Raw genomic sequence first — 12,285 nt, 5'->3', positions numbered from 1 at the left:
TCCAATTTTTAGTCCATTCCTACCTTTCTAAAACCAACACTCTTGCCCATTGATTTTGCTTGTCAGAAAGTCATAAAAGGTGATCACATGACATTGGGACACAGTCACAGGTATGAACCAGTTGTCCAACATCTGAATTTTGACCACATGATCATGGAGATGCTACAAAGATTGTAACTGTGAAAAATGGTCATAAGTCACTTTTTGAAGTGCCATTGTAACTTTGAATGGTCACTAAATGAACTATTGTAAATTGAGGACCACCTGTATAATAGATTTAGATTGGATTGGATTAGGATTATGGATAAAAGAATATTCTTATTTTTATAATTCCTCAGCAAACTTGGTTTTGAACTCAATAGTTTCCTGCAATGCTCAAGCCTGCTGAGTATTTTGATGCAGCAATTCCCTAAAATCAATTTGAAGTAAAACATTTCACGCATCCCTAGTGACGACATTAAGCTGTTCAAAATTTCTTACAAGAAGGTGGAACAATTTTCCAAAATATAATCAGTCTGAGACCACATTTAGCTGTTCTGTCATGTTTGCAAATGTGCATGAATATCTACCAAAAAAATCACTTACCTTAATTGTTATTGAAGCCAAAAAGTCTGTGACATCTTCTTCAAACAGGAAAAGATGACATAAATTGCAATTGGCAAGATTACATGTGATTAATAAGAATAACAGCTGTTATGCATAGTTTACATGTAAATAATTTCAGCATTGAATAGTCAACATTTATTCCTTATAAAAATAGGAAACTGGACTCATCTGCCAATTTCTCATAGCAGTCTTTGGACACATTTGTTGAGATAAACTTGAAGAATCATTTGTTTTTGTACCTTGACTGCTGTCATCTCTGCACTAGGCTAGGTCTTCATTGATTCTTTTGCTAGGGTTTTCAGGAATCAGGTAATCAATTAAAACCATAACTAGGTCAATGCAAAGATTCAAAGGAATGCTTTAATTCAGTAAAGCAGGGATTAAATCACCCTAACAAAAAGATACAATAATCCAAGAAGGAATCTACTTGGGGAAAAAAAAGAATCAGATCTCTAAAACACTTGGTTGCTGCTTCTTGTGCTGTTAGTAACAACACACAATACCGTGATTATAGCTCCACTTCTGTATGTGGGGAAACATTTTTTTTGAGAGGGTGAATAGTACGATGGATTCTCAGAAACTGACATAAGTAGCTGGCCCATGATCTTGTTATACTCCCTACCTATTAGAGATCTTTTGGGATGACAAGGGTGCTCTGAGCTTCATTTGCTTTCCTAGTTCTCACTATTTTTATAATGTGGTCAGTATTGAGATTTAATTTTGCTGCCTCTTGTGCTAATGGAATTTTACACTTCTGTGCTGGTCCTGTCAACACAAATGAAAGTTGGCTAAGTTTCCAGCTGATCAATCTAGTACATACTCTTAGATCAAGCCTCACTCTTGAAGTCTGCATGAATAGGGTAGTTTAAACCTCTAAACACCTTTGCTTGTCATGGCTGTGAGGCTCAAGAGGGCAATACCATGGCATCTGGTCATTGTGGTGGTGCAGTGGTTAGAATGCAATTCTGCACGCTAACTCTACTCACATTGCCAGGAGTTCAATTCCTTCAATCCTGACTGGCTCAAAGTTCACTCAACCTGCCAGGTTGGTATAATGAGGACCCAGAATTGGGGGCAATATGCTGATTTTGCTTAGAGTGGGTTGTAAAACACTGTGAGGTGGTATATAAGTCTAAGTGCTATTGCTATTGTCACTAATTTAGCACTGCCCAGGGAGCACATATAGCTTAAGGAATGCTAGGGACACAGGTGACTATTGCCCTCAGTCCATCACAAGACTGAAATCCTATAATTTAGTTTTAATTTAATTTTTTTTCATATCTGTTAACAAAACATAGACATTTGCAACCATGGGTGTCTGCCAAAAGCAAGATGGTAGGCTTGACTCTTAGTGTAATCAAAGCCCCACTTCTTTTGACATACAGTACATGTGACACATTGCTCAACAGAGGGTGGACTTCAGCCATACCAGTAGTGCCAATCATCTTTTGGCTCCTTCCCTAACAGATGCCCCTGCCTGTCACTATATAGAGTTGGAAACAGAAACCTAATGAGGTGTGCTATATAAGCATAGAGGTGAGTTGGGGGAAATGTAATTTTAAAGTCTTTAAGATCTGAAATGAAAAGTAAAAAATTGTAAAAAGGGACCAGTGTCTTCCTTTCTTCCACCCACAAAACTACACCGCTTCGAATCTAAGACTAATGCATTAAACTCTCCAAGAAGTACAGTTTTAAAAGCTTAAAGCTTTCAGGAACTCCTGTATATTAGAACTAAAATGAGATTTCCTTGAGGAAAAAAAGGCTGGCCTCAAAGACAAGCTGCCACGCTCACCAGCTGCACTGGGTGAACTAACAGCATTAAGTCCTATCCAGCTGCTGTCCGAAGCATCCTCTCTGTTTTTCAACAGAAGTTAGGCTGGAAAGTCTCCTCCCTCAGTCACAACCTGCCTGGATGTCTTCTCACTCCTCTGCTCTGGCGCTTTGCTCTTCATCACACCTAAGATTCAAAACAATATTCCAAAGAATATTTAAAAGGAGCTCATTTTGTCCACAGCAAGCCCTCCAGCAGTGGGATCCTACCTGTTCCACTATTGGTTTGGTGATCACGTGCGCAGGCACACACACAGTTTTTCTCACACCAGCTGCGGCCTGTAGCACCAATCAGATGAGAGGATAAAGAAGAGAAAAGCACAGGGGCAGGTGGGAGGGCTGATTCTGCGCTTTTCTTTTCTTTATCCTCTCAGCTGATTGTCCAAGGATTTTTTTTTCCTCCTCTCAGCTGATTATTGGAGGCTTTTTTCTTTTACTGCTAGTTTGACTGAACGGGTCATATCATCACTGAAGCCCTCATACTAGCACAGAACAAACCTTTTGCTTTGAGAGTGAAATTCTCAGACTGTTTACATTTGATCCCTTCTACAAACTCCTAAAAGAAGCCACATCCTAAAAAAAACAAAAAAACAACCTTTTCAAAGCACTTTACTGGTATAAGTCCCTCTTCTTTGAACAAGGTTTGCATATGCAGAGCTGTGTGAGCAGGGAGGTTTATGTTAGGGTAGCTGAAAGAATACCAATGAGCTGCATGCAAGATGGCTCTTTTGACAGAAGAGCCGAACTAAACTCTTCTGAATGAACTACATTAGTTTATCATACCAGGGCACTTAATTCATTTCATTAGGCCCCACAGGCTGTTAAAGGTCCCCAAAGCCTTAATAGACCCAAGAAGACAAGCAGAGCAGACAATGCAATATTTAATAAAACTTAAATTAGGTCTCCAAAGAGCAATAGAGAGTATATTAAATGTAGCCTCAACACTTTGCAGCTCAACTCATCTGCATGTGTTCGGGAGGAATAACTATATAACGTACACTATGTTTTAATCTTATACTACTGGGGCATCCTCAGTGTGACTAAGAGTTGTGGGGTGGGGAAGCACAGTGTACAAATTTCATAGGCAAATGGGATATGGAGTACATCATTTATGATGAAATGATGTATGATGTTTTACAGTATTTAAACAAACCTGTAATTTACTCATACAAAATCTTTACACATAATCCCACTGATCCCTTTACAGCCATCTCTGCTTTCTATTTCTTATCTCCTTTCTGTCAAAGTTTAAGATTAATCTCTTTAGTCAGATAGTAATTAGATAAATTACTTAATATTATATCTTTCATAGCCATCCCTTTCAAATTCTACTCCTAGTCAGTCAGGCATTATACAGATCCTTTGCGTGAACAATTGAGCATGTTGTGTTACAAGGCTCTACTGCACCTCACTTGCTTCAAAGAGCTCTTGCCCCCTAACATACAATATCTACACACAGGTGATAGACATAAAAAAGAAGACTATGTGTAACCTGCACATGGCCTGGATTCTTGTAAAGTATTCATATAAAACTATGTGTATTTACTTCTCTAGAATTCCAGTAGAACTTATTTTCTTTTTTACTGATAAAAAGATAAAAATTAACTACAGATAAGTCTTCAGGTTGAATGAATTCTGTTCCCAAGTCTGTCCTTAAATTGAATTTGTACATAAGTTGGAACAATATTATTGTATCATACCGTATGAATAATACTGTGTAATGAACTTGAACCATTGTGCATTTAATTTGAGTCGCTGTAAGTTTAACTTGAATTGTTGTGTATTTAACTGTAATTTTGCTAGAGTAGGCATTCTTAACCCAGGGACTTGCTGTATCATATTTCTCCAATATACAGATTTTATATCATCAGCTATTTCAGGTAGCTGATCATTCACTGTACAATAATCTCATATGTAAAATATAAGCTTCTTCAGGTTTTGATAATACAACTGTAAGTCTGCATTTAATCTTAGTCTCAAGCATCCAGCAGGACAAAACAGAACTTTAGGTAAACATGTGCAACCTTCTCCCATGGACTGTCTTACGACTGTGGTTAAAAGCAGGTTGAGGTCACCCAACTTCAACATCAACCAGCCTTACGCCCTTCACTTCTCTCCTTTTTTCCATTTACTTATCATGAAGAATTCTGGACAGCTCAAAATCTTGCATATTGTTTTGTGACTGCTGGATTATTCTAGCTGTATAACTGACCTAAAATGTATTTTTAGTCTAATAATACATTTATTGCCAGTTTGGAACATTAGGTGGCTAATAAAACCTATCCTTCTCAAATATTGAAGAGGCACTTGCAACTCTGAGAAACTTGCTAGTTTTGAAGTTTTAGTGCACTGTCATGGTCAAGCAATTATCTCACAGATTGGTACTCAAACTTTAACGGCTTGACCTGAAGCTTATTTACTCAGCCAACTATATCTATAGGAATTCATTCTCTAGAAAATGTGGACAGAATTGCCTATGGCTATAATCCTATGCACTTATCTAGGAACATGCTCCATTTAACACAGCAGGACTTACTGAGAATACTTTGGATCACATTATGTCTCTGGGACTATATGGACACGTGAACAAAGTGAAAAATCACTGTGTCATATGGGGGCATTAAGGATCTAAATTCTCCTGCAGCAATCCTGACCATAGTTATCAAGCCACACAACGCATATCTGTTAAACTGGCAGTGAAAACCTACATCACAGAAGACAGGTATAAAAACTTTCTGTAAATATGAAATGTGTTGTACCAAAACAATCATAATAACAACTTATATAAGGGAACAAAAAGAGTATAAACCCTCAAAATACATTCCCCTCAGTGTTTTTTTTCCCTTCTATCCTGTGAAACAAAACTTGGGAAAATTGGGAGATTTCAGTTGTCTTGAAACTCCTGCGCTAATAATCTGTTCTGAGCTATGTTGTTGGCTGCTCTGTAGCCACATATTCTCAAAAAATATGCTACAAGCTAGCATTTGGTAGACCAGCCACAGAAGCTTTGGAAAAACTATTCAAATGTGTCTATACCTACAAAGATCAGAAATGCGCAAGCTATGTTGGTCCTGAAATGTTCTATAAAAGTTTTTTTTTTAAGGATTTTAAAGGAGGATAGGAAAAGTAGTGACCCTTCTGAACTTCGCTGCTGGAGAAGATCGTTAAGTTATTGTAGATAGCCAAGAAAAGGAACGGATCATCCAACCAATCAACCCAGAGTTCACACTTGAGGCAAATGAACAGAGAGTAATTATCCTGCTTCAAATGTATTATGCAAAGGTCTAGTTCTCTGGAAATGACTCTAATGGTAGGAAATGTGGAAGGAAAGAGAAGGAAGATGACCAGCAGCAAAGTGAATAGATTAAGTTACAGTGATGATGAATGCACCAGGGGAAACAGTTACAAGTACAGGTAAGGACAGATGGAGAAAATCTAAGAGGCAACTGTGATCTGATGGGACATGGTTTTCATCATCTATTCTATATAGTCAGTTTAAATGGCCTTCAAACCACTCAGCTTTGAAATTAGAGAAAATAAATGTCTGACTGAGTTTGCACTTACAGAAGTACAACTAACATAACACATGATGCAATCTAGCCCGTGTTGCCTACTTGTAGTTCTGTTTAGTGTATGTACAATTACAAAAAAAAATTGGGTTATTTAATAATCCATGGTCATAATTTAACTGTATCCTCACAATATGCTTAACCATATACATTAAACAACAAGCATCTGCATTCATACATTATCCTGTGATTTAAAAAAAAATAGCATGCTGAACAAATCTGGCCATTTTAATTAATACGTTGTTCAATGTATTATGCCAACTCAGGAAAAAAAGTTAATTCAGTAATCAGGTTTAGTGCAAATACAAGCCAGGGCAGGAGAAGCGATATATATTTGTATGTTTGGATGTATAGATGGATATAGATAGATATAGGTAGGTAGGTAGATAGATAGAAATAGAGAGAGATAATAGATATATACACACACACACATTTCTTTTCTTAAATGGAAATTTTATTTTAGTGTTTTTTAAAAAAAATATTGTATTAAATTTCTGCAAACTATTTTAACCTTTATTACTTCTTAAAAATCATAGCTAAGAAACAGAAGCGGAGCCGAGAATAAAACTGCCTTTAAGTCGGGCAGCCAACACAGAAGAGTCGCGCGCCCCGCTGGACTCAATTTCAAGCGAGCGAGACAAAAACAACGCTCAAAAAAAAAAAAGACTCGACTTCCCTCCGCCGCTCCCCCGCGCTCCTTCCGATCCATAACAGAACTCCTTAACTCCGCCCCCTCCCCTTTCTCCCAAGGCGCCGCCACAGAGATGCCGAGTGAGGTCAACGAGTGAGGCGCGTGCGCAGCACGAGCGGGCAGTGGCAAGCCGAAACGCGCGTGCGCGCGGGCTAGCGGCGGCAATCCTTGCCGCACGCGGCGCGGAAGGAGCGCGGTGTGAAAGGGAGAGGCGCTGCGTCTTTGCGACCGCTTGGCTTCAGTCACTGGCGGAGAGACACACTCCATCTTGGCTGGCAACCACGCGGAAAGCGCTGAAGTTCGGAGGAGAGCGCGAGCCGCGCAGCCGGAGTGGGAGAAGGGAAGCCTCTTCCGCCAGTCTCTGAAGCTGCAAGAGCAGCTGGGAGCCGGTGGGGTCGCTAAAAGCGTTGCTTGTCCTCCTCGGAAGAGGACATAGTCTGAAAATTGCTTTGCTTGACTGAGGAAAGCAGTTCTCCCTTTCCTCGTTACTTCAAGTACCATCACTAATCACAATAAAAAGGTGTCTCCCTGAGCAGGAAACTTCAATTGCTTTTTCCTCCCATTTTAAAAAATTGAACCAATGGGGGAGAGAAGATACCTTCACACATATAGGGGTCATTGCGCCACCATTCCCAGGTACAGAATCAAAAGGGGAGCAGAGGCCTTGCAGGAAGATAAGCTTGCCTGAGGTGCTTTTTCCCCCCTTTTTCTTTCAAGAGGGAATTCTGATTTTTCTTTGAAACGTTTTTGCTTCTCATCAGGAGGATCTGCAGCCAACATAACATACCTGCACACTTCAAACCCAAGAATACACTAAAGTAGGAGCTGGTTCACCCCAAGGATAAATCACCCAGACACAAACTGAGCAACGTGGTATATGCTGTACAATGGATATGTGCAGATCTATACATTGGGGAAACAAAACAACCACCTCGTAAATGCATGCCACAATATCGGAGAACAAACCCATTAGGACTAGATTCAGTAGTCCGTCTGCATTTAAAAGACACAGGCCACTCTTTTGAAGACAACAAAGTCCACATTTTGGACAGAGAGGACCGCTGGTTTGAAAGGGGTCAAAGAGGCCATCTAGGTCAAAACTAAATAGCCCTCATTCAACAGAGCGGGAGGAATACGACATCATCTATCTCCAGACTACAACACAGTCCTTTCAGCAGTTCCAAGAAGGCTCCACACCTATTTGCATCACTCGGGTGACCCTGAGGACACAGATAAACCTCCAGGTGGACTCAAGGTCTCTCTAAAAGAATGCAAATGACCAGCTGTCTGCAAAGAGGATAAACCCTTCTATTCCCCATCATCCAGTTAGAACTGAATAAGCTTCTTGAATGATAATTGAAACATTTTCATAGGAAAAACAAAGTCCAGTTGCCTCTTGAATAAAGAAAAAAAAGCACCTTTAGAACACCCATGATCTAAGAATCTCTATAGACTTAAGCTTTCCTGGTTTACTGAAGTTGAGGTATCTGTTGTTTTCTGTTTATTATATTTTGTATTTCTAAAGCACCCATTTGCTTCAAGGAGGAGCTCTTGGTGGTGTACAGTAAAATATTGGCATATAAAACAGTATATAAAATTAACTTTACAATATTAAAATAAGTGCCAATGCAGCTTTTGGAAGCCTTGCTCTCAGCGGTTGTGTAAAACATGGGGCAGTTTGAGGAAAGACAAGTAACAACTGCCACCTGGTTTTAAATTGCAGATCTCTGCAGAGTTTACAATGCTAAATAGATTGGATTTTTCTCCAGGATTCATTTGTGGAGCCTGATGTTTTGAATTCACTACCTGATAGCTTGATGAAAGGACATTTACTTTAAAATACATATTTTGGTTAGGTGTGTCTGTGTGTCCTCAATTGACCCATTGGGAATGAGCCATTAAACACAGAGGAATTGTTTGTGACTACATTTGTCACAATTAAGCAATGATTTGGGTGAGAAAAGAATAGGAGTCCTATAGGACCTTTCAAGCCTGCCAACGCACTTGCTTCAAAACCAAATTAACTGAGGAATTAATGCAACATTCACCAGGCAAAGAAGAATTCATAATAAACTGTTAAGATATTGTGCATATGAAAGTCTGCTATAGCCAAGTTTGTCCCTATTTATGTATCCATGTATTATTTATTTATTCATTCAATTCCTATAGATGCCCATCTCAGTCAATGACTCTTAGTGGCTTACAATTCAAATGCATGGTTTACTCAGTAGTTAAATCTTCTTAAGTGCCATGGAACTAGTTCATATCATTCAATACTAGTCAGTGCAAATGGGAGGATTTCATTGGTTTATAGTTGCTCAATCTGTAAACAAAACACTTGCATTTACTACTGTAGACTGCAGCTGACTTCAACACTTCCTGGAAGCATTTCTCTATAGTACCCTAATGCTCCACTAAAATAATTTTATAATTCATAATTAATCATTTTATAATAAAATTAGTGTGTACTAAAGTAACTGTCTAAATGAAAATATTTTTTAGAATTATGGAATCCATTCTTTAGACCAAGGTTTAGTCAAGATCGCAGCTACCGAATTCCTTGAATAACTGCAATCCAAATATTAGCCATGTTTGCCTTTGTGGAATAGGTTTCATATAACTTGCTGTATGAAACAGCGGTAGCATGCACAAGAATGCTTTTTATCAACAGTTCCAGTTGGATTTCTAGAATTTAATTCTTTGAATGGAAGACAGAGGTTTGACTTTAGCACAAATCTATGTAAATAAACACATTGATTTCACCTCCTTTCCCTTCCATATATTAAATGCAGCTGAATATGATTGGATAGGAGCTACTCTATAAATACCGTCCTGTAATAAGAACAATCAGGCCTGTTGTGACATTCTATTAAACCTTAATTTCTCTTCTGCATATGCAAGCACATATTTTTATCTTCCCTTTTCAATATAATAATCACATATTAATGAAAACAAATGCAGAAGTAAATCAGCAAGAATAATTCAAAGAACATTATGATCTGGCAACACACTTACTTCATAACCAAATTAACTGAGAAATGAATGCTGCATTCAGGAGGCAAAGAAGAAAATGAATAATAAACTAAATACTGTACGTACAAAAGTCTGGTGCAGCAGAGTTTGTCCCAAAAGCAGTATGTGATCTTCTTGGTTGAATAGGGATATTGGGCAGAGTCATCATGTGAATTGGCCATGGCAAGTTGTCCCATTTTGAAAGCAGGGTGAGGACTTTCAGAGCACTAACGGGTCCCATGGCCGAATCCTCCTCTACAAGCTCCAAGCAAGACCATAAAGCCATGTTTTCATACCTTTCTGAAAGGCTAGGACCCTGCCAGTTGGAATTCTTTAGCAGATGGGGTCCATAACATACCTCCCCTGCCTGACCTGGTGGGATGGACTGATGAAATACTCATAGGTAACTAGAGAGAAGAATATCTCATAGGTAACTTGACCCCATGCCAAGCTGTAAAGGTCATAACTAACATCTTGAATTGGACCAGAAAATAATTGGCACACAGTGATGCTTATGCAGCAAATATGTTACAGCTAACCCTGCCCACAAGGCTGCATTATTGTGCTTCCTTATACTTTTCAAGGGTATCCCATATAGAGTGTATTGTAACAGTCCAAATAGATGACCAGGGAATGAGTGACCAAGTGACCTATCCAGGAAAAGATTCAAACATCGAAAAGTGACAGCTGAAGACCTTAGTTGTCCATCAAGTCTGCTGTTTGAGTTTTTGTCATTTTTTTTTTTTTTCTTTTCTTTTTTATTTTGGGGTTTTGCTTTTAAATTTAATGTTTAAATTAGATATTTTACTATGTAATATTTGCCAGATCAGAGAAGTGAGGTTTTTTACCCATTTAATAGAATTTATTTCCAGGTAGTATGTGCTTCTCAATACATGGGGTTTTCAGTTCCTATTATGCACACCCTAGAACAGGAGTGTCAAACTCATGGCCCACGGCCCAGATCAGATGTGTCACGCGCTAGCAACCCCCACGCCCAGTTTAGTGAAGGGGAAAACAGTCATGATACGTCACGTGACAACAATGTGACGCTGTGAGTTTGACATTCCTGCCTTAGAACGATAGGAGATACAGTTCAACACATTGCACAAACCAAAAGGTTGGGAAGACTGCAATCTGTAGGCTAAAGCTGAGGTTAAGGCATCATAGCAAATCAATTGAGGAAAAAAGGTTTAGCAAAAGTGAACATTTTTATAAAGGAGGGGAGCTGTTTTGATATCTCACTTTAAAATTTCCTCCCTCTCTCCCCCTTTTAAAAAAAATCCTCAGCTTACTTCCTAGAATCTGCTGTGAGTGGGAGAGATTAAACTGTTGATTTTTTTTTAGATGGCCATTGTGCTTTATCAGATTGTATTCATTACGTATCCTTCAAAACAAGGGTAAACATTGCTGCCATTTGGATAGCAGGCCAATGCCAACATGATGGATATGATCCTAGTCACCCTGCGCTGTTGACCCTTTTAATTGGCCTCTTTAAATGTTTTATGCAGCAAGAAAGAAATTCAATCAGCATCATGAACTGCTGATTCCTATGAAAAAAGAGAATGTTTGATAAACCTTATAATGTCACCTACAGTATCACTGCACATTAGCCCAAATGCCAGAACCTAGTATATCCTTTCCTGGTGGTTCTGCATACTGAACAGTAAAACTGTGAATAATGAGGGCCTGATTATACAAAAAGGACTCTTGCCCCATGGGTATGAATGATGAACTACTCCATTAAAAATTACACTATGCCAGTGTCAGCCTTACATCAGCAAAATGAGTAGGTACCAAAAAAAAAATGTAGAGAGATGTTTAGCGTTTGGATGGAACTTTGGCGTTAACTTTCTTTGCAGCAAAGAGTACTTTGGATGGGATCATGGTCAGCAGCAACACCTCTCTCTGGCATCAGGAATGTTGATGTTCCTCAACAATATTTTTGCTGACGTTACCATCGAAAGTAATATAACATTCATACAGAGTTTTTACTCATCTTGAGTTGTTTCTCACAGTTCAGAAGGAAATTTTAATATTTTGGGAAATCCTTACTAAACTTCATTTAACAGGTCTGGAGATCTTGAAGCACCCAGAGAGATTCATTATAGAATTTTACATAGAAATAATCAAGTGCCAACATTCATAGTTTCTTCTGAGAAAGAAGCAGATAGAATAGAATAGAATTCTTCATTGGCCAACTGTGATTGGACACACAAGGAATTTGTCTTTGGTGCATGAATAAGATTACACTGGTACACTGAAGAAAATTACACTGAAGAATATTAGAATCTGTCTTGCATTTACTGTTAATTTTTTGGAACCTGCATGTTGGACTAGCTCAGGAATCATTTTCTTGTGAACCTATGACTGCAGGTCAATATATTTAGAGCCCAGCATTGGAATTGATGTAAGCGATAACACATTGATTCTGATACCAGTCCTGTGACATTGAGGAGGTGAAATAATCATCATAAAGTCACTAGAAGATGGATGGTGTTATACCTGAATCAACATTGTGTCATAAATGGAGTACCATTCAATTTTCAGTTAGTTAGCAACAACTTTTTTTCCTTTAAG

Source organism: Pseudonaja textilis, chromosome 2, assembly GCF_049901715.1.
Source record: "Pseudonaja textilis isolate UNSWEBS1 chromosome 2, rPseTex1.2, whole genome shotgun sequence".
Taxonomy (NCBI): Eukaryota; Metazoa; Chordata; class Lepidosauria; order Squamata; family Elapidae; genus Pseudonaja; species Pseudonaja textilis.
Note: the sequence above shows the minus strand (reverse complement) of the source record.